At 43.5% G+C, this 20,941-nt stretch overlaps 1 long non-coding RNA gene across 2 annotated transcripts in view; it reads right to left on the reverse strand.

Moving 5' to 3' along the window:
• LOC111540768 overlaps positions 1–20,941 on the reverse strand; it is a 56,057-nt gene that overhangs the window by 28,862 nt on the left and 6,254 nt on the right. For both annotated transcript variants that reach the window (XR_002731086.2, XR_002731087.3), the window contains exon 2: positions 19,732–19,777. This is a non-coding gene — a long non-coding RNA (uncharacterized LOC111540768). The remainder of the gene's footprint in view (positions 1–19,731; positions 19,778–20,941) is intronic.

A 20,941-nucleotide genomic window follows, 5' to 3' on the forward strand; every position in this document is an offset into this window, starting at 1 on the left:
TCATGTAAAGGCACCTTGTGGATATGAAAAGGGGGAAAAGAGTTGGCCTTAAGTTTTCTAAAATCTGTCAAATAATTAATTTTGTGTGTTGACTATATTCTAGGCATAAAAGGAGCTTCAAAAAAATAAGCAGGCTTGGCCAGGCATGGTGGCTCATGCCTGTAATCCCAACACTTTGGGAGGCTGAGGTGGGTAGATCACTTGAGGTAAGGAGTTCAAGAACAGCCTGACCAACATGGTAAAACCCCATCTGTACTAAACACACACACACAAAATTAGCTGGATGTGGTGGTTCATGCCTGTAATCCTAGCTACTTGGTAGCCTGAGGCAGAAGAATTGCTTGAACCCAGGAGGCGGAGGTTGCAGTGAGCTGAGATTGTGCCATTGCACTCCAGCCTGGGCAACAGGAGTGAAACTTCATCTCAAAAAAAAAAAAAAAAAGAAAAGAAAAAGAACAGGCACATGTCCTCCTACCCTCAAAGTGTACAGTCTAAGAGGGAACATAAGACAGATATGTTATTATTTTTACTTTTATTTTACTTTTTGAGACAGGGTCTTACTCTGTCACCAGGCTGGAGTGCAATGGTACAATCTTGGCTCACTACAACCTCCACATTCTGGGCTCAAAAGATCCTCCCGCCTCAGCCTCCCAAGCAGCTGGGACTACAGGCATGTGCTACCATGCCTGGCTAATTTTTGTATTTTGTGTAGAGATAGGGTTTTGCCATGTTGGCTAGGCTGGTCTCAGACTCTTGGACTCAAGAAATCTTCCTGCCTCGGCCTCCCAAAGTGCTGGAATTACATGTGTGAGCCACTGTGCCTGGCCCAGAGATGTTATATCTGTAAAATGAGGTAGAAGGAGAGGAGTAATAATGACAGCTAGCATTTATTAAACAGTCAGTATAGGCAAGGCACTATTCTAAATGCTTTATATTGGGCTGGGCATGGTGGCTCACGCCTGTAATCCTAGCACTTTGGGAGGTCAAGGTGGGTGGATCACTTGAGGTTGGAGTTTGAGACTAGCATGGCCAACATGGTGAAACCCTGTCTCTACTAAAAATACAAAAATTAGCAGGACATTTTGGCATGTGCCTGTAATCCCAGCTACTCAGGAGGCTGAGGCACAAGAGTCATTTGAACTCGGGAGGCAGAGGTTGCAGTGAGCCAAGATCGTACCACTGCACTCCAGCCTAGGTGACAGAGCGAGACTCTGTCTCAAAAATAAATAAATAAATACTTTATATTTATGGCCTCATTTAAACCTAACAGAAACCTTAAGAGGTAGGAACTACCATCAACTCCATTTTTACAGGTGAGGAAACTGAGGCATGGAGAGTTTTTGTTTGTTAATGTTTTAACTTTCCCAATATTGCCTAGCTAAATAACCCTGGAGATTTGAACTCAGGTGGTGTGACTGAAGGTCCTATGTGCCTAACCTCTGTGCCACTTGGTCTACCAGGTACCACCTGAGAGGTACATACAAAAAGTATCCTGGGAGCCCCACTGAGGGAGACATTCACTCCCAAAGAGAAAGATTACCTCTACTTTGCACACTAAGCTTTGATGAATGGGAGGATTTGGACATATAAACGTTGGTGGTGAGATTAGAGAAAGAATTCAGACAAAAGGAGAGAAGTGCTTCTGGGTGAAGAGCAGCATTAGTAAAACATGAATGCAGTAAACACACAGGATCTAAGGAAATAGCCAAGATCAGTCTGGTTATAACAGAATGCGTGAAAGCAAAATCATGGGAATGAGGGTTGGGAGAGTAAGCTGGAGCTGGACATGAAAGGTGGGCTCAGGCCAGGTGCAGTGCTCATGCCTGTAATCCCAGCACTTTGGGAGGCCGAAGAGGGCAGATCACAAGGTCAGGAGTTGAAGACCAGCCCTGTTTATTTTGCAGAGACAGCAAATGAAATTAAAATGGTCAAACAGATTTACTCAAAGTCACCTGGCAAATAAAATCAAAGTCATCTAGAAAAATCACTCTTGACCATGGAATTTTTGAAAAGTAAAACAGAAGCTTTTGTTGCACATTTATAAAATCTGCACGTACAGTAGATGTATCAAATGTTCTTCTGTCCCAACATTCATTCATGAGTCTTTGACATTTGGTTAAAACACAATATCCAAACAGGCGGTTTTTACAGTGGTGAGCACAAAAATTTTTCATACTTAGAAAAGTGATTATTTATATGCCATGCTACAAAATAATTCAGTAGAGATGTTAACATTAACAATAGCTGGCCGAGCGCGGTGGCTCAAGCCTGTAATCCCAGCACTTTGGGAGGCCGAGACAGGCGGATCACGAGGTCAGGAGATCGAGACCATCCTGGCTAACCCGGTGAAACCCCGTCTCTACTAAAAAATACAAAAAACTAGCCAGGCGAGGTGGCGGCGCCTGTAGTCCCAGCTACTCGGGAGGCTGAGGGAGGAGAATGGCGTGAACCCGAGAGGCAGAGCTTGCAGTGAGCTGAGATCCGGCCACTGCACTCCAGCCTGGGCATCCCAGCCAGACTCCGTCTCAAAAAAAAGAAAAAAAACAACATTAACAATAGCTGACCCTGATTGCCCACTTGCTCTGTGGCAAGCGTGGTTCTGAGCACTTAAAATGCATTTTCTCCTATCATTAAGAAAATAATCCTTACAGAGGTACTACTGTTATCCCCTTTTTATGGTAGAAGAATCTTAAAAGACATTTAGTAACTTACTCAGGGTTATACAGCTTGTGAGCCCCCATCTGGGACTCCAACCTCGGACTGCCTGATACCAGATTTTATGGTTTGCTTTATAGTTTTTGGGCTTTTGTTGTTGTTGTTGTTGTTTTTAGTCTGTGGCCCAGACTGGAGTGCAGTGGCACAATCTTGGCTCATTGCAACCTCCACTTCCTTGGTTCAAATTATTCTCCCACCTCAGCCTTCTCCCGAGTAGCTGGGACTACAGGCACATGCCATCATGCCTGGCTAATTTTTCTATTTTTAGTAGAGACAAGGTTTCACCATGTTGGCCAGGCTGGTCTCAAACTCCTGGCCTCAAGTAATCCACGCACCTCAGCCTCCCAAATTGTTCGGATTAACAGGCGTGAGCCACCGTGTCTTCAGCCACCATGTGTGGCTGAATTTTGTGTTATTAACTATTACAATACATGATCTCCATAGCGAGTAGAGGATGCCACTTACCTTCTTATCAGAAAACTTTAGCCAGAGTAGCTGTAGAAACTAACAAGCTAAATCTTTAAGACTTTCTGCCCTTAATTGAAAGTCTCTAGCTAAACAACTTTTAATAAGACTCCTTAACTGCCTGTCGTGACCAACCATCTTTGCTGGGAAACAGATGCCCTTGGTTTATTGCACAGTCAGGATTTCAGTGAGGGTTTGCAGGCTGCAGCCTGCCCAGTGGCCATCAAATAGCTGCCCTGCCATGAGTGAAGCCTGCCTGGTTAGCCTGGGGCCCTAGGCAGGAATCTGGAGTCTTGAAAAGCTATGCTTGGACTGGCCTGGGGCCCAGGCTCCCGCTCTACTTGGCCCTTCCACTGACCACCAAGTCCCATTAACTGCATTTAAGAAATTGTGTTTGGTGGGTTCTCACTTATATGTAGAAGTGTAAAAGGTTGATTTCATGGAAGCAGAGAGTAGAATAATGGTTACTAGAGGTGGGGAAGGGTAGAGCAGAGGGGGAATAGCCAAAGGTTGGTTAACAAATACAACAGTGCAGCTAAAAAAGAGGAAGTTCTAGTGTTCTACAGCACTGTAGCATGACTATAATTAACAACAATTGATTGCGTATTTTCAAATAGCCAGAAAAGTGAATTTTGAATGTTCCCAACATGAATAAATGAGAAACGTCTGAGGTGATAGCTATGCTAACTACCCTGACCTGATCATTACACATTGTATACATGTATCAAAATATCACCCTGTACTTCATAAACATGTACAATTATTATATGTCAATTAAGAATAATAAAAGAAAAAGAAGAAATGGCCTTTGACTCTGCTTGCTCTCTGTCCTTACTGCCACTGCCCTTCTTAGACCTCCATCAGTCATCTCTTGCCAGGACTACTCTAAAAGCCCCGTTAAGTCCTCGGGCATCTAATTTGACGCTTTCTAATCCTCTCCTCTGCTGCTAGTGTGCTTTCTTGAAAACTGATCATGTTAATCCTCTTCTCTGAAATCTTTGATGGACTGTTGCCTACAAAATACAAACCACACGCCTAAGCATAGCCTCTGATACCCTTAACAATTTGGCCATTACTTACCTTCTAGGACTCAATAAATATTCGATGAAAAAGTGAATGCTCTCCTGCTAGAAATCCTGTTAACAACATTCCCTACACTTCTTATATAACAGTCAGGTTTAGTGAGTGTCCACAATGCATTAAATTTTAACAATCACTATTTTATCATAGGATAATAGAAACAGTTGGAACATAAGGTTGAGTCCTGTATTTGAATGCAGATATGGCTTTTTCTCTTTATACAAATCTGAGCAAGTTAATTCCCACTTGTGGGCCTCAGTTTCTCCATTTGTGTAAAAGAGCGTAAACATAAAAGATCTCTAAGGCCCTACAACCCATGTCTAGTGCCCTGACACTACCTATACTAGTGCCCTGACACTACCACCCTACAACCCATGTCTAGTGCCCTGACACTACCTATACTAGTGCCCTGACACTACCACCCCTTTGAAGGAAGGAACCAGGAAGGTTAGTTCCTAGCCTGCCAAAGATGTGTGCCCACAGCTAATTCCTATACTCAGTAGCTTGAAGGCATCCTTACTTTATCACCTTTAACGCTTCAGCACTGTCTCTTGTAATCTCCTAACTGGGCCCTCACTGAGTCACAGTACTGGGGTTTTAATCTTCTATATAATAGCATCTGAAGCTGAGACAATGGAGCTCTCAGAGCCTTTAGCTATGATCTCATCTTCTGATCAAGATTTTCTTGGCTTGTGATTGCTCAGCCATGATAGAGTAGGGGAGAAAAGCCCCTACTCTAGGAAGTGCTAGTGCTGACTCAGCATGCTGCAGGTCTGGAATTGGAGCAGAAACTTGTGTGGACCAGCAGAGACCTTGCAGGCTTAAGGAGGAAAGAAAGGAAAGGGCCAGGCAAAACTCAGAGAAACAATCCTGAAGGCAGAGATTTCAAGACATCCAAAACAGCAGGGTTTCTGTGAAGGAGAACTTCTTTACTGAGAACCTTCCATATAGTAGACACTTTAACCTGGGCTACAAATCTGCAAGGCAGGTATTATTATTATCCCATTTCACACATGGGGAATCCACAATTCAGAGATTAGCTGGGTGCGGTGGCTGATGCCTGTAATCCCAGCACTTTGGGAGGCCAAGGCGGGTGGATCACCTGAGGTCAGGAGTTCAAGACCAGCCTGGCCAACATGGTGAAACCCTGTCTCTACTAAGAATACAAAAATTAGCTGGGCATGGTGGTGTGCATTTGTAGTCCCAGCTACTTGGGAGGCTGAGGCAGGAGAATCGCTTGAACCAGGGAGGCTAAGGATGCAATGAGCTGAGATCACGCCACTGCACTCCAGCCTGGGTGACAGAGTCTTGCTCTGTCTCACACACACACACACACACACACACACACAATTCAGAGATTAACTTTTCCAGAACCATATGACTAGTAAGTAGCTATGGGGTTCAAATGTAGGTCTCCAAAGGCCTGTGCTCTTTTCTTTCACACACCCTGAGAGGTATCTGAGAGGGACTTAGGAAGTCTTGAGAGTAAAACTAGATGCTCAGGGAATGCCCATTGGATGGTAATTTCAAGCAAATGGACAAAATAATAATGGGATAATATTGAGTCCTACATCACCAGCAGTAACTGTGAGAAGGGTAGAATTACAAACTCCATGCTAAATAGCTTTAGGTTATAAACGAATGTTGTCCTTTGGAAGATACAAAATGAAGTGGTTAATTCCTTGAACATCAATGTGACTAATAAGCCAGGCGTGGCATCCGTCATCTTGTCTGCACAGCTGTCTGGGTAGGCTAATCTCTGGCTCGAGGCCCTGGCTCCTGTCTGCTCATGGCATGCTGCACTCTGGTCTCCTGGCTCCACAGTGTGCTTGACATTTCTGCTGAGTCTGACTCACTTACTCCCAGCCTCAACTGTTCTGTGCCAATGCAGACTTCTTTTATAGTTGGCCTACTTAGAAACACAGGATGTTAGTGTTGGAAGGGAGATCCTTTAGAAGTCACCTAGTGCAATCCCCTCACATTACAAATGAGAAAACAGGCCCCAGATGAGGCTTGGTGATGACGTGCCTAAATTCGGGTGAGTTTAGACATACGGCATGATGAGACCTTGGCCACATGGCCCATAGGGAGGAAGCTGGGAATGAGCGGGACTGGAGCTGGCAATGCTGCCTCAGCTGCAGGACTCCTAGGGTTGGGGTGGAGCACAAGGAGTGGATCCAGCCCCTTGGAAGAATGAGTTGGGTTAGGGAAGCAAAGCGTCAGGAACCCAGCCAAGCAGTGTAGAGTTCAGGGTAGCACTTTTTTTTTTTTTTTTTTTTGAGACGGAGTCTCGCTCTGTCACCCAGGCTGGAGTGCAGTGGCTGGATCTCAGCTGACTGCAAGCTCCGCCTCCTGGGTTTACACCATTCTCCTGCCTCAGCCTCCCGAGTAGCTGGGACTACAGGCGCCAGCCACCTCGCCCAGCTAGCTTTTTGTATTTTTTAGTAGAGACGGGGTTTCACCGTGTTAGCCAGGATGGTCTCGAACTCCTGACCTTGTGATCTGCCCGTCTCGGCCTCCCAAAGTGCTGGGATTACAGGCTTGAGCCACCGCGCCCGGCCAGGGTAGCACTTTTGAAATATATGGCTGGGGAGGAGAATGAGGCTGAAGGTCAGTTGTGAAGACTGGACCAACATGCCCAGGAGGGTGAGGTTGGTGTGAAGGAAAGTCACAACTTGAGGCTATCAGGGTGTGCGAGTTCACCCCAGATGTGATAAAGTCCAGAGTAGTAGCAGCACACTCCACCCCCATGCTGAGTTGTGGCTGGTGCACTTCTTGCCCTCATTTTTTTTTTTTTTTTTTTTTTTTTTGAGGTGGAGTCTAGCTCTGCCTCCCAGACTGGAGTATAGTGGCATGATCTTGTCTCACCGCAACCTCCACCTCCTGGGTTCAAGTGATTCTCTTGCCTCAGCCTCCCAAGTAGTTAGGACTGTAGATGTATGCCACCACACCCAGCCAATTTTTGTATTTTTGGTACAGACATGTTGTCTCCATGTTGTCACCATGTTGGCCAGGCTGGTCTCGAACTCTTGACTTCAAGTGATATGCCTGGCTTGGTCTCCCAAAGTGCTGGGATTACAGGCATGTGTCACTGTGCCCATCCACTTATTGCCCTCTTTAGGAAGGTTCCGAGCTGGTGACTCCATATAATAGCCAGAGAGCTGGCGAACACAGCACTAAAGAACACCATCCATTCTGCCTCCCAAATGTCTCTAAGGTGTCCTTTACCTCCGTTTCTACTGTCACCACCCTGAGCCCTGGTTGTCACCCACCTGAATTATTGCAACAGCAGTTTAGTTAACCACTTATCCTCTGCCTGTACTATTTCTAATGCGGTCTTCTCATTGCCACCCAAGTGATGTTTCTATGACATGTGAAGATGTCAGTTGCTTTCTATAAATGTTGGATGGCTTGCCAATGCCTAGCAGCCTTTCTCTCCTGGGCTTCCATGTGAGAACCAAGCCCTCCAGAAAATTATTTGAGTGACTATTTCAGGTCTTTCCAGGATGGTACATAGTTAATACCATTCTAGGTGTACAGGGGACAGGAATTTATTTGTACAATAGATGTCTTAAGTCATCGGGGCTTAATTTTTCTGGTGGAATCCTGGTTGAGAAGAGCTGGATAGTACAAAGCCCAGATATACAAGTCTGGCACATTAGATCTACATGACTTCAGCCCAGTGTTTCTTCCAGCCTCATCTCCTATTCTCCCCACTGTGCTTTCTATGCTCCGGTCATATCGAACTCTTGCCATTCCTTCATCTAGCTATTCTGTTCATCTGTTAATGTTCCTCCTTCAACCTGGTCTCCTTCTTGGACTTTAAAAATCTTAGTTATTCATCCTTCAAGACCAAGCTCAGATGTCACCTCCTCTCTGAAGTGGTGCTTTCTTCAGCCTTCAAAGGCATATCAAATTGTTCCTTCCCTAATGTGCCAATATTATTTGTGTGTGTGTGCGTGCCATTCCATTATTCATAATTGGAGGTTTACAAATCTGTGTGACTTACAAAATTTTGAGTTTCTGCACAGCGGAGAACATCCGCTCCACCTCCTGACCTGAATAGATGTTTGTTTAACTGAATGGCCTGAAGCCCACTGGATAATCAATGATAATGCTAATTCTGGAACACATGACTTAACTCTTATTCCATCATTATTTGGGTTTCTATACATGACTACAACTAGATTGAACATTAAGTATGTCACTGTCAGATATGCAGCTGTGCATGGTGATAGTGTGGGCTAAAAGAAGACTTTCTGAATAATTACTGACACAATGAGGGAGTAAGACCCAGCAGGTCTAAGTGGAAATGGGGAATGGAGCCAGAAAGATGTTAGATAAGGTATAGGGGTAGACTTCATCAAGAGGTATGCAGAGGACCAATTTCATAATTTCTACAGGAAATAAGAAAAGAAAAAAAAATAATTAGTAGTGGGGTTAAGTGAAGGACATATGTCAAGAACTAATGTCTGAAATGACTCATCAAAGCTGAAATCTGATAAAGGGAACTTACATTTGCGTAGTGTAGAATATTGTCACAGAGATGATCTCATTTAATTCTCAGAACAACCCTGAGGTGGAGGGTGGGGTGTGTGGAGGGCGGGTAGGGAGTGTTGCGCTGTTGTTACAGTCCTCTCTTTAAGGAGGAGATGACCAAAGCTCAGAGAGCAGAAATTACATGCCAAACATTCACCGTCCCTAAGTGATGCAACTGGAACCAGAGACAAGTCAGCCTGTCTCCTGGTCCAAAGTCACATTCACCTTTTTCTTCAGAATGGAGAGGCAGCTCCTCTGATCTAAAAGCTGAAAGCCTTCATGAAATCAAATAGAATGGCTAGGCACAGTGGCTCATGCCTGTAATCCCAGCACTTTGGGAGGCCAAGGCAGGTGGATCACCTGAGGTCAGGAGTTCAAGACCAGCCTGGCCAACCATGGCCAAGATGGTGAAACCCCATCTCTACTAAAAATACAAAAATTAGCCGGGCATGGTGGCAGGCACCTGTGATCCCAGCTACTTAGAAGGCTGAGGCAGGAGAATCGCTTGAACACGGGAAGCAGAGGTTGCAGTGAGCCAAGATCGTACCTCTGCACTCCAGCCTGGGTGAGAGAGGGAGACTCCATCTCAAAACAAACAAACAAACAAACAACAACAACAACAACAACAACAACAAAATCAAATAGACATGTAGAGGTATTTTTCTAAGCAATGACTCAGAGGGATTCTCCGTAAACTCAAACTTTTCTAGGCTGCTTTAAAATGAGGATAGAACACCATTTAGTTAGCTGACTTTCAGGGAATCAGCTGATACAGAGTAATTCTCCACTTGAACTGGGAGAAGTCTGACTTGACTAGAGAATCTGGGGCAGGAAAGAAGAGCAGAGAGCAGTTTATTTTTTACCTGCCTGTGGCTCTAGGGGTACACAGGACAACCAAAGATGATGCCGCACTTTTTGGTCAACTCTAGACACAGAGAGAGAAAGTCTCAGGGTGATGGAGTGAAAGAGTTGGGAAGACAAGAGGTCTCTTGGCTGGCCCTCTGCTTCTCAGATCTACCCACAAACCTTGGAACCTGTGAGACTTAGACTGTAAGTACCACTGACCAGGATCTACAGAGGATTCTTTCTGTTGTATTTAAACAGAATATAACATTTCCTGTCTCCCTGACAAAATGGTCAAACCCTCAGGGGCACAGAGTTGGTTTAAATAACTTTCTACCCCACTATATAGCGCTATGGTTATAAAAACACAAGTCTCAGGAAATGGCTTTTGATTACAATTAAGATTTCAAGTTTGTTAAAAACTTCTTTGTGTTTCTCTTTCAAACTCTTCCATTCACAAAAAAGATAGATTTTGATGCATCTTAAAGAAAGCATGCTTACATTTGTCTTTTACTGCTGAATTTCTACTCTTGACCTCATAGGGCCCAGTGATCATGCCCTAATAACATATTCTCAATTTGTGCTTACAAAAGTGTTTCTCTGTCAAACTCTTCTATTCACTGAAAGAAAACAGCTTATGATGAATCTTTAAGAAAGTACTCTTACATTTGCCTTTTGCAAGTGCATATGTAAACCAGTGGTATATGACCCAATAAAGACACATGCTCTAATAAAAAAATCTTTTTTACATTTTCACATGATGAGATTCCTTGATTTCTCATCCCTCTCCCTCAAAAGTTAAACAGATAGTTTTTAAAAAAAAAATCCTCATTCATTTATTCAATGCTAATATTTTTGAGTTCCCAATATGTGCTGGGTGATACTATGTGGTAGGCTATGCTAGGTGCTAGGAGATTCCTCATACTTTCATGGAGATTAAAGGTTAGGGCAGCGCAGTGGCTCACACCTGTAATCTCAGCACTTTAGGAGGCCAAAACAGGCAGATCACCTGAGGTCAGGAGTTCGAGACCAGCCTGGCTAACATGATGAAATCCCATCTCTACTAAAAATACAAAAATTAACTGGGCATGGTGGTGCGTGCCTATAGTCCCAGCTACTCGGGAGGCTGAGGCAGGAGAATCACTTGAACCTGGGAGGCAGAGGTTGCAGTGAGCCGAGATTGTGCCACTTCACTCCAGCCTGGGTGACAGAGCAAGACTCCATCTCAAAAAAAAAAAAAAAAAAAGAAAAAAGAAAAAGATTAGGGCAACATAGGCTGGTGTGGTTGAAAGAGACTAAGAGACTGAAGACACTGTTTAATTCAAATGCCTCATTTTAGCAGTGAGAAAATAAAGGCCCAGAGAAAGGAAGTGTCTTACTAGATCACACAACCAGTCCATGGCAAAACCAGATAAAGAAAATAGTTCTACTTTTCAATTAAGATCCTGATCTGGTTGGGCAGAATGGCTCATGCCTATAATCCCAGCACTTTGGGAGGCCAAGGGCAGTGGATCACCAGAGGTCAGGATTTCGAGGCCAGCCTGACCAACATGGAGAAACCCCATCTCTATTAAAAATACAAAAATTAACCAGGTGTGGTGGCGCATGAGCCAAGATTGCACCATTGCACTCCAGCCTGGGCAACAAGAGTGAAACTCCGTCTCAAAAAAAAAAAAAAAAAAAAAATCCTGATCCAAAGTTATTCAGAGGCCAAGGAAGTCATTCTCTTCCTTCCCTCTGTCCCAACTCAGTAAATCTTGGCTTCTTGATTACTGGAGAAAGTAAACATTTTTCTATGCTGTCTTTTCTGGGACTAAGCATGGTCTGTAAGTAATAAACAAGAGTTTCTCTGAAACTCTATCCTCTATATACTTTGTAAACCCCACTCTCTAACAGGCTCTCAGTTTTATGACTGGAGCCCCAGAACCCGGGGAAACATGCTGCCTGGGTTTTGCTTTTTCAGTGAAAGCAGATTATATCAACTTCTGTCAGAAAACATCATGAACTTCTGTTTCACTGTTGTTTAAAATAAATATTTCTGTAAGAAATGCTGACAAAATTTGTATTAGTCAGGGTTCTCCAGAAAAATGGAACCAACAGGATGCATGTGTGTAAGTTGTGTGTGTGTGTATGTGTGTGTAAAAAGAGCGCTAAAGAGATGTTAAAGAATTGACTCATGCAATTATAAAGGATGTTTTAGTCTGTTTTCTGTTGCTTCAAAAGAATAATTGATCCAGTGTATATTCTGTACTTTAAAAAAAAAGAAGAAGAAGAAGAAAAAAGAAAACCTGAGACTGGGTAATTTATAAAGAAAAGAGCTTTATTTGGCTCACACTTCTGCAGGATGAGAAATTCAAAGGCATGGCCCTGGCTTCTGGCGAGGGCTTTCATGCAGCATCACAACATGGTGGAGAAGGTCAAGCCGACACATGCAAAGAGGGGAAGCCAAGGGAGCATCCTGGCTTTATAACAACCCACTTTCGCAGGAACTAATCATTCCTATGAGAACCAGTTCAGTTTCTTGAGAGCGAGAATGGACTAACTTGAGAACACCATGAAGCCATTCATGAGGCCTGTCCCTGTAACCCAAATACCTTCCACTAGTCCCCACCTCCCAACACCAGCACACTGAGGATCAAATTTCAATATGAGCTTTGGTGGAGACAAACAACCATATCCAAACCATAGCAGATGGCAGTCCAAAATCTATAGGGCAGACGAGCAGGCTGGAGAACATAGAAAGAGTCAATGTTGCAGTTCAAGGCTGAAGGCCATCTGCTGAAAGAATTTCCTCTTGCTCAGAGGAGGTCAGTCTTTTGTTCTAGTTAGGCCTTCAACTGATTGGATAAGGCACACCCACATTATGAAGGGCAATCTGGTTTCCTCAAAGTCCACTAAATTAAATATTAATTTCATCTAAAACACCTTCATAGAAACATCCAGAATAATGTTTGACCAGTATCTGGGCATTGCAGCTCAGCCAGGTTGACACAAAATTAACCATCACAAGACCATAAGCTGAAAGTTTTACAACCCAAGAGGCCTATTAGAATTATGGATGAGTGGCAGTTACTGGGGGAGTCACTGCACATAAAGGTCTTCATAATATTGGACCTTGTAAAACCATGGATCTACATCAGAGGAGAGAGAAGGAAACCTGGCAAAGATGGAAAAATCATCAGGTAGACAGAAAGGTTATGACTGGAAAAGAATATTTTGGCAAACAGAGATTCCCTAGCCCTAATCCCTTTACTTCTGTTTTGTTTCTTTGTTTTTATTTTGTTTTGTTTTTTAAGACAGAGTCTCCCTCTGTTGCCTAGGCTGGAGTGCAATGGCATGATCTCAGCTCACTGCAACTCCACCTCCCGGGTTCAAGGGATTCTCATGCCTCAGCCTCTCGAGTTGCTGGGATTATAGGTGCCCCGCCACCATGCCTGGCTAATTTTTGTATTTTTGGTAGAGACATGGTTTCACCATGTTGAGCAGGCTGGTCTCAAACTCCTGGCCTCAGGTGATCTGCCTGCCTCGACCTCTCAAAATGCTGGGATTATAGGCGTGAGCCACCGCACCAGGCCCTTCTGTTTTGTTTTACAAATTAAACCAAAGACCAGATAGGGGAGACACTGCCTTGTTTTACCTTCAGATATACTTGGTGGACTGGAGTTCCAACAATCAGACCTTTGGGGCTGGGGTAAGTTTTTCCTCCTAACTCCTCTTTGTGGGGAACTGAGACATTTGGCTTCCTGTTAGGAAGTTAAAGCTTGTGGCTGTAGAAGAAGGCCTGACTCTTGGTGAAGCTGCAGAAGTCTTAGAGCTCTGAACATAGGGCTTTGGACATGGAGATTCTTACATACGTTCAACAAGTATCCTTTGTGCCAGGCTCTGTTCTACATGCTGGCAACATAGCCTTGAACAAAGGTCACAGAAATCCCTGCTTTCTTGGAGTTTTCATGCCACCAGGGGAGACAGACAATAGACAATAAGAGTACGTGAAATACAACATACAATATGCTAATTACAAGTGGTAAAGAGAAAAATAAAGCAGGGAAGGGGACTAGCAAATACTGGGGAACAGATGTTGTGATTTCAGATAAGGTGGCTAAGGAAGGCCTTGCCAAGGAAGTAACATTTGAGTAAAGACCAGAAGCACAAGAGAAGGTGAACAGTGTAGACATCCGGAGCAAAAGCATTCTAAGCAGAAGAATAACTGTAAAGGCCGTTGTTGTGGGTTGAATTATTTCCCATTGCCAAAAGATATGTTGAAGTCCTAAGCCCTGGTACCTGTGAAATGTGACCTTATTTGAAGACAGGATCTTTGCAGATCAAGTTAAGATGAGGTCACTAGGGTGGGCCGTAATCCAATATGACTGGTGTTTTATGAGAGGACACAGAGACAGAGAGACACAGGGAAAGTGCTGTGGGATGACAAAAGAGATATTTAAGTGATACAACTGCAAGCCAAGGAATGCCTAGAGTTGACAGCCACAGCCAGAATCTCAGAAGAGGCAAGCAAGAGTTCTCTCCTATAGGTTTTAGTGGGAGCATGGCCCTGGTTAACACCTTGATTTTGGACTTCTCACCTCCGGAACTGTGAGACAATAAATTTCTGTTGTTTTGAGCCACCTAGTTTGTGGTACTTTGCAACGGCAGCCCTAGAAAACTAATCCAGCCATGAAATGGGAATGTGCCTGGTATGTTGAAGGAAGATGGAGGCCAATGTCGCATGGGAGGGAGTCATAAGAGATTAGATCAGAGAAGTTACACAACAGATGGCGAGATCATGTGGCACCTTATGGTCAGAGATGTGACATGATCTGACTTACCCTTTAACGGGCTCACATATAGTTATAACTGTGTGTTACATTCATGGCTGAAGGGAGATGTATAGAAGAACCCAGACTATATTACGTACACTAGATAATCATAAGAGGTAGGTACCAAATTGCATAAATACTAAAATCACTGTGCTTATAATTAAATCTTTCATTTGCTCTTTAGGTATATTTTAATCTGTAATGTTAATGTGAAACTAATTTTTAAAAGATGAAATTAAAATTTTTATTTTCAAAAACAGACTATTAGGTGGCAAAGCATGAATTTGCTGACCTCAGGTGAACATATTAGTGACTATCTGGTTTGCTCTGACCATAATCATGGCATACCCCTCACCTGGTATCATAGACAAGGAGACCTACTGGCTAGATTCCCCTTCTAGGAAGGACTTGATATTCAGTCAGGGGAAATATGGTCAGCAGACAGCCTTCAGCTCCTTCAGGGTTTGTCTCAGCTGCAGAGAACAGGCTATCTTGTATCTGGTTCTAAGACAGAGAAACAACTGAGTTAGCTTAAGAGACAGGAAATGTATTTATGAAGGATTAAATATATCTCACAGAACCCAACCTCATGGAGGACTGGAAATGGAAGAAGATGGTCTCCCTGTTTCTGTGTCTCTTATCATCATCATCATCATCATCATCATATTCTGCCTCATGGTAGATCAACTCTCACAGCTCATCAGATGACATGACCCAAAACAGAAGTCCCAAAATGTCACCCTCTGTTGCCCTTATTCTCTGCCACCATATAGGTCCAGTGCCTGTAGCCAACTGATCCTATCTCTCTAGATTCCCAGGAGAGGTAGTCTGACTGGGCTCTCTCTTTGGTCAGACATCCTCTCCTAGCCAGTCAATTATAGCTGGAGACTGGGTCATTTTGAATGGAAAACTGCCCTTCCTCCAAGGCTGTGGATGGAGTTTATTTTCTAAGAAGAGATGTGATGTTGGGAAGGATATGCCGTGCATCTCTAGCACAAAAATCCTCACAGCTATGATATTGTAGAAAAAAGGTTCAACTTTGAAGCCACATGATCAGTTTTGAGTTCTTGTTCTGCCATATATTAATTGTATGAACTGGAATGGGATCCATTAAACTTTTAAGCCACTGTTTCCTCAACTGAAAAATTTTACATTTTTTGAGACAGGCACTAGGCTATGCACCAGAAATATAGAAAAAATGATACAATGCCTGCTGTAGACAGATGCTCACAGTCTAGCAAAGCAGGCAGGTAAGAAAACCAATAACTACAGTTCTAGGTGATATGCAGTGATGGAGAGAGCACGCCTGGGTGAGGTACCCTCCTTACAGGCCCCAGTGTGTGGGAGTATGGGTGTGCGTGTGCATGGTGTGGATAGAACAGAAGAGGAAGGGAGGAGAATGGGGGAAAGCTTCTTAGAGGAGGTCAACCTGGGGTGGGAGCTTGATAGACAGGCAGGAGATAAATGTGGGGAGGGGAAAGTATACCCAGGCAAGGAGAGCACCATGTGCTGAGTCACAAACATGTGAAGTTGCTCATCTCAGACACATGTAAATGGGAGAGCAGGGCCGAAGTAAAGAACAGCATCTGGCATGGAGCCAGGCAGGTGTGATGGGGTGGCAAGAGATGAAGCTCCTCTGATTGAGAAGGAAGACATGTGGGCAAGTGCTCTGAAAACAGACGGTGCTACAGACACAACAGTGGTGAACAGGGAGTGTTGATTATGTGAAAGCAGGAGCCAGGCTACTTTGTGTCATGAATGTGTCTCTATGAGACACATGTCTCTATGTAATCTTCATTTTACAGGGCCTTATTGAGTCATAGTCCCAAGGTCACATGGTGTCTTGGTTTGGATTCTCTCAGAAGTAGACCTTGAGAAAAGGATTCAAACAAAGGTAGTTTATTTGGGGGGTGATCCTAGGAAACCCCAGTCAGAAAGTAGGGAAGTGAGGTACAGAAGAGAAGGAGCCAATAAGGTGTGTGCTATCAGAGACGTTACCACTGAGGGTACCTAGAGCTCAATCCCACTGGGAAATTTGGGAAGACCATGAGGAATATGACTCCGAAGTATTTCCACCAAGAGGCAAGGAAGCTGAGGTGTTTCTCTCCAAATCTCCATCTGTCACTATTTGAGGACTGTTTCTCAGATATTAACTCTGGAATCCCCAGCTTCCCCTCGCACAGGAGCCCAGCGTGCTCTTCAGGCAGTGAGTCATAAGTGTTCTCAGTAAGCAGACTTCAAGCTGCACAGGGGTGGGCTGAGAGGTTATGGGCAGAACACTGACCGCATGTGCTATGCACAAACAGTAAGGAGGGGAGCAAGGGTTTGGTCCCAAGCAGGCTGGCTTAGGTTTTAACAACAGTGTTATACTCTTTCCCAAATGTAGAGTATTATTAATAAACATATTTATACTGATACTTACAGTACTTTCAGAAACCATAGTATTGAGCCTAGAATAGAGGGAGTCTGTTGTCCTCATCAATGATTGACACATAATGGTTACTTAATGAATATTTTTGGATGAATGTTTTAAAAAGTCAAAACATAAATAATTCAGTGTTATTTAACTATAAAGAGCCTTTGGCTGGGAATCAGAAGATTTGGATTGTAGTTTGAGTTCTGCCATCAGTTTGGGGACCTCAGGGAAGCCATCCAGACTAATTGAGCTTCACTTTTCTCATTTTAAAACCTAATTTTATTACCCACCCCACTTGCCTACTGTTAGAGTTGACGTGAGGATGAAATGTAATAATGAATGTGAAGGGTTAAAAGTATGGCAAACTAAGGAGTAATTCTGTGTCTCTGCCTTGAGTTTGAATCAGGTAGAAGTTGGCCTTTGGTTTTCCAGGACCCAGGACCATGTACTATGAGGCCACCAAGTCCATCAGTCAGGGCTCTTGGTTGTAACAGGTGCTAACTCTGACTATCTTAGTCAAAAAAAGAGTTTATTAGAGAGATAGCAGGAAGATCACAGGATTGACAAGCAGTCTAGAGAATCAAGCTTGGAAAATGGACTGGAACTGAAAGAGAACCACAGGGAAGACCACACCCCAGAAACATCCTGGTTAAAATGCTGCTTCCTCTCTCACTGAGCAGTGGACACCAGTGCTGCCACCAGCACAAACTCTAAACTGTCCCAGTTTCTTGGGTCATTTGCTTCAAACTTAAGTCTCAGGCAGTAATATCAGGGGGGCCAAGATTAGGTCATATGCTTGTGCACCAGCTGCCAGGGACCCAGGAGGGTAACTGTCTGGCCTCTTTTCCAGCTTCCGTCAGGGGAAGACACATTCTACCTCCCAGCATGTCTTATGCAATGGCAGTTTCCCCAGACACAGGAAGGGGGCTCAGACGCGGGGCAGCCAAGAAGAATGTAAGTTCCATCCAAGTCAGAATGTAGGGAAAGTGAGGATACTGGTTGAAAATTGAAAAACCAAGATAAAGAGAATGTCATTATTTATTAAGTGGTAACATTGACTTGAGAGTTTATTAACCAGGAACTGTTCAATGTGCTAGGTACAAAGAGGACTAAGACACAGGTACTGGCCTCAAGGTGCTCTAGCCAGTTAGGAAATGTATATTAAAATAAAATGTGGTAAGATGTAACAAAATTCAATGGGAGCACAAAATAAAGAATTAATGCTGGGGATTATGTGGGTGGTCAGGAAAGTTTTCACACAGATGGATCTTGAAGGACGGAAAGAGAGAAATGAAAAAGCAGCAGAAGCAGAGCCACTTCTGGTATCTGTTACTCTTTCTAACCAGCCAGAATCTGGGTCCAGTATTTCCTGCTCAGTCCTTTTCTACAGCCACCAACCATAACACATATGCTACTACAATTAAAGTCTAAAATTAGTATAATTAAGGTCTAAGCAATGTGAGGGTATTGTTCAAGCCAGGATTTTCTTCCTTGGCTCTCCCCAGACTCTCTAGTGCAGAGGGATATTGGCAAAAATTATTGCTGCTTTTGTTGTTTTTAGCTATTTTAGATGAAAGCATGTACTCAAACCTGAGTTTGTTTGTTTGCTTGTTTTTTAGACATGGTGGTCTCACTCTGTCACCCAGGCTGGAGTACAGTGGTGTAATCATAGCTCACTGTAACCTTAAACTCCTGGGCTCAAGCAATCCTCCCACCTCAGCCTCCAGAGAAGCTAAGACTACAGGCACATGCCACCATGCCCTGCTACTTTTTTTATTTTTATTTTTTTGTAGACATAGTCTTGCTCTGCTTCTCAGGCTGGTCTCAAACTCCTAGGCTCAAGCGATCCTCCCGTTTTGACCTCCCAGTGTTGGAATTACAGGCATGAACCACCATGGCCAGCTAAACCTGAGTTTAAATAATGGCTCAGGCACTGACTGAAATCTCTCTGAGCCTTGATTTCCTCAAAGATAAAATGGGAATAAAAAATACTTGCCTTCCAAGTATTCCAAGGACTTTTGAAGATTAACTGAGATAATGTCTGCAAAGTGCCAATGATTGGCAGTTGGCAGGTGCTGTTATTGCTGTTGGTTTGAAACAGTTCTCTGAAAATCTAGTGATGAAGAGGAGACTTTACTGTTCTTCCCCTTTGACCTCAGGGGTTTCATACAAAGAGGGAGATTACAAGAAAGAAATGTCTTCTAAGAGAGAAAGAACCCAGAGGTTCTGCCAAAAATATGAGACTATATGGGGGAAGCAGATACGAGCTACTTTCAAAGCCTGACTCGGTGGTGGGACTGAGAGCCTGGTTCCTGAGTCAAGAGAGGCTTTCCAATCCCACAAGAATGACTTCAAAAACAGCCCTCTTGGCACTAGTGATGTTTGCCTCTGCCCATTTCAAGGAGGAAACAATTTACCCAGATGCAGGCCTGCTTAGGCTCCCTTCTCTAGCAAGATCAAGCCAAGAACTCGGAAGGGTGGAGGACAGCACATTCATGAAGCCATTTTCACATACTGTTCCCGCATAGCCTTTGAAAATGTGTGCCTTGTAACAGGTTGAATAACACTGGTAGAATCGCATTGTGTCCGTTCCGAATAACAAGTATGATATTTGAGAGGAATTAGCTATGGGCTGAAGAAATTTAATAAACAGGGCAGATACAGATGTGAAAATGCTGTGTGGCTTGGAACAGACACCAAATTATGTGGAGTATGAATTTAAATCTCTTTTCTGAAATTCCTGGCCTATAATTTAATAGTCTCTTCTGCCTAATAAACAATGGTGTTCTATTCCAACCTTGGACTTCTAGGTAAATTCTGACCATTCATTCATTAAACAGCTATATGTTGAATACTTACTACATGCCAGGCATTGCAATGGGTATATAGGATCTTGATTCTGATTCTGGAAAAAAGAGAAGAGATTGTTTTGTAAACATTCAGGGCTTCTCCCTTCAAATATTATTTGTGGGAAAGCATGAGTGTCTCCCGTCTGTATATGGAGAAAATAATTTCATGTAGAATGGCGTAGTTCTTGTGTTTACTGGGCTCATCATCCCATCTAGGGGTAGGCCCAGGACTGGGAAGGATAGAGCAGCCAAGCATGTTGCTATGGTAACTTGGCATTAACACACCTTAGCTCCTTTGTGTCGCCCCCAAATTACCTTTAAAACAAGTGTACATTTTCAGAATTTGGAAAGCTTTTCTTAATTTTCACATGGCCAGTTATAAAGGCATTTTTCAAAGCACTCAGGCCAAAGGATGGTCATTTCTTTTCGAAGCTGAGGCTATGTTGATGCTATTTTCTGGGCCAGAAGTGTAATCAGGATCTAGACTATCTTATTCTTTCATAGGAGGTTTCACTTTCAAATCCCTTTCACATATGTTATTGTATTTTTATTGCCACCTTGTTTTAACTTCCTGCTTAAGCAATCCTGAAGGGCAAGAAAATGAACCCACTAAACATTGATGCCTCAAAATAACCATGTGAGGTAGGAGCTAATACCTCTACTTTATAAATGAAAGAACTAAGGCTCAAACAAGGTCACATAGTTAGAAAATAACAGGATGAGGAGGAGTGGAACCAGGCCTATAGATTGCAGATCTGGTATCTTTCTGTTATACCTTCACTGACTCCCAGTATCTTCCAGCCTTTGTTACTTTATAAAAATATAGATGCTTACAAGGCAGGGACTAGTTTGTTCTGTTCTTTCTTTTTCTCTCTCTCTCTCTCTCTCTCTTTTCTTTCTTGAGATGGAGTCTCTCTCTTGTTGCTCACACTGTAGTGAGTGCAATGGCACGATCTTGGCTTACTGTAATCTCCGCCTCCCGGGTTCAAGCAATACTCCTGCCTCAGCCTCCCAAGTAGCTGGGATTACAGGCATGCACCACCACGCCTGGCTAAATTTTTTTTGTATTTTTATTAGAGATGGGGTTTCTCCATGTTGGTCAGGCTGGTCTCTAACTCCTGACCTCAGGTGTTCCACCCGCCTTGACCTCCCAAAGTGCTGGGATTACAGGCGTGAGCCACGGTGCCCAAGTGTTTTTCTTTTTTTTTTTTTTTTTTTTT

Source organism: Piliocolobus tephrosceles, chromosome 13 (assembly GCF_002776525.5).
Source record: "Piliocolobus tephrosceles isolate RC106 chromosome 13, ASM277652v3, whole genome shotgun sequence".
Lineage (NCBI taxonomy): Eukaryota > Metazoa > Chordata > Mammalia > Primates > Cercopithecidae > Piliocolobus > Piliocolobus tephrosceles.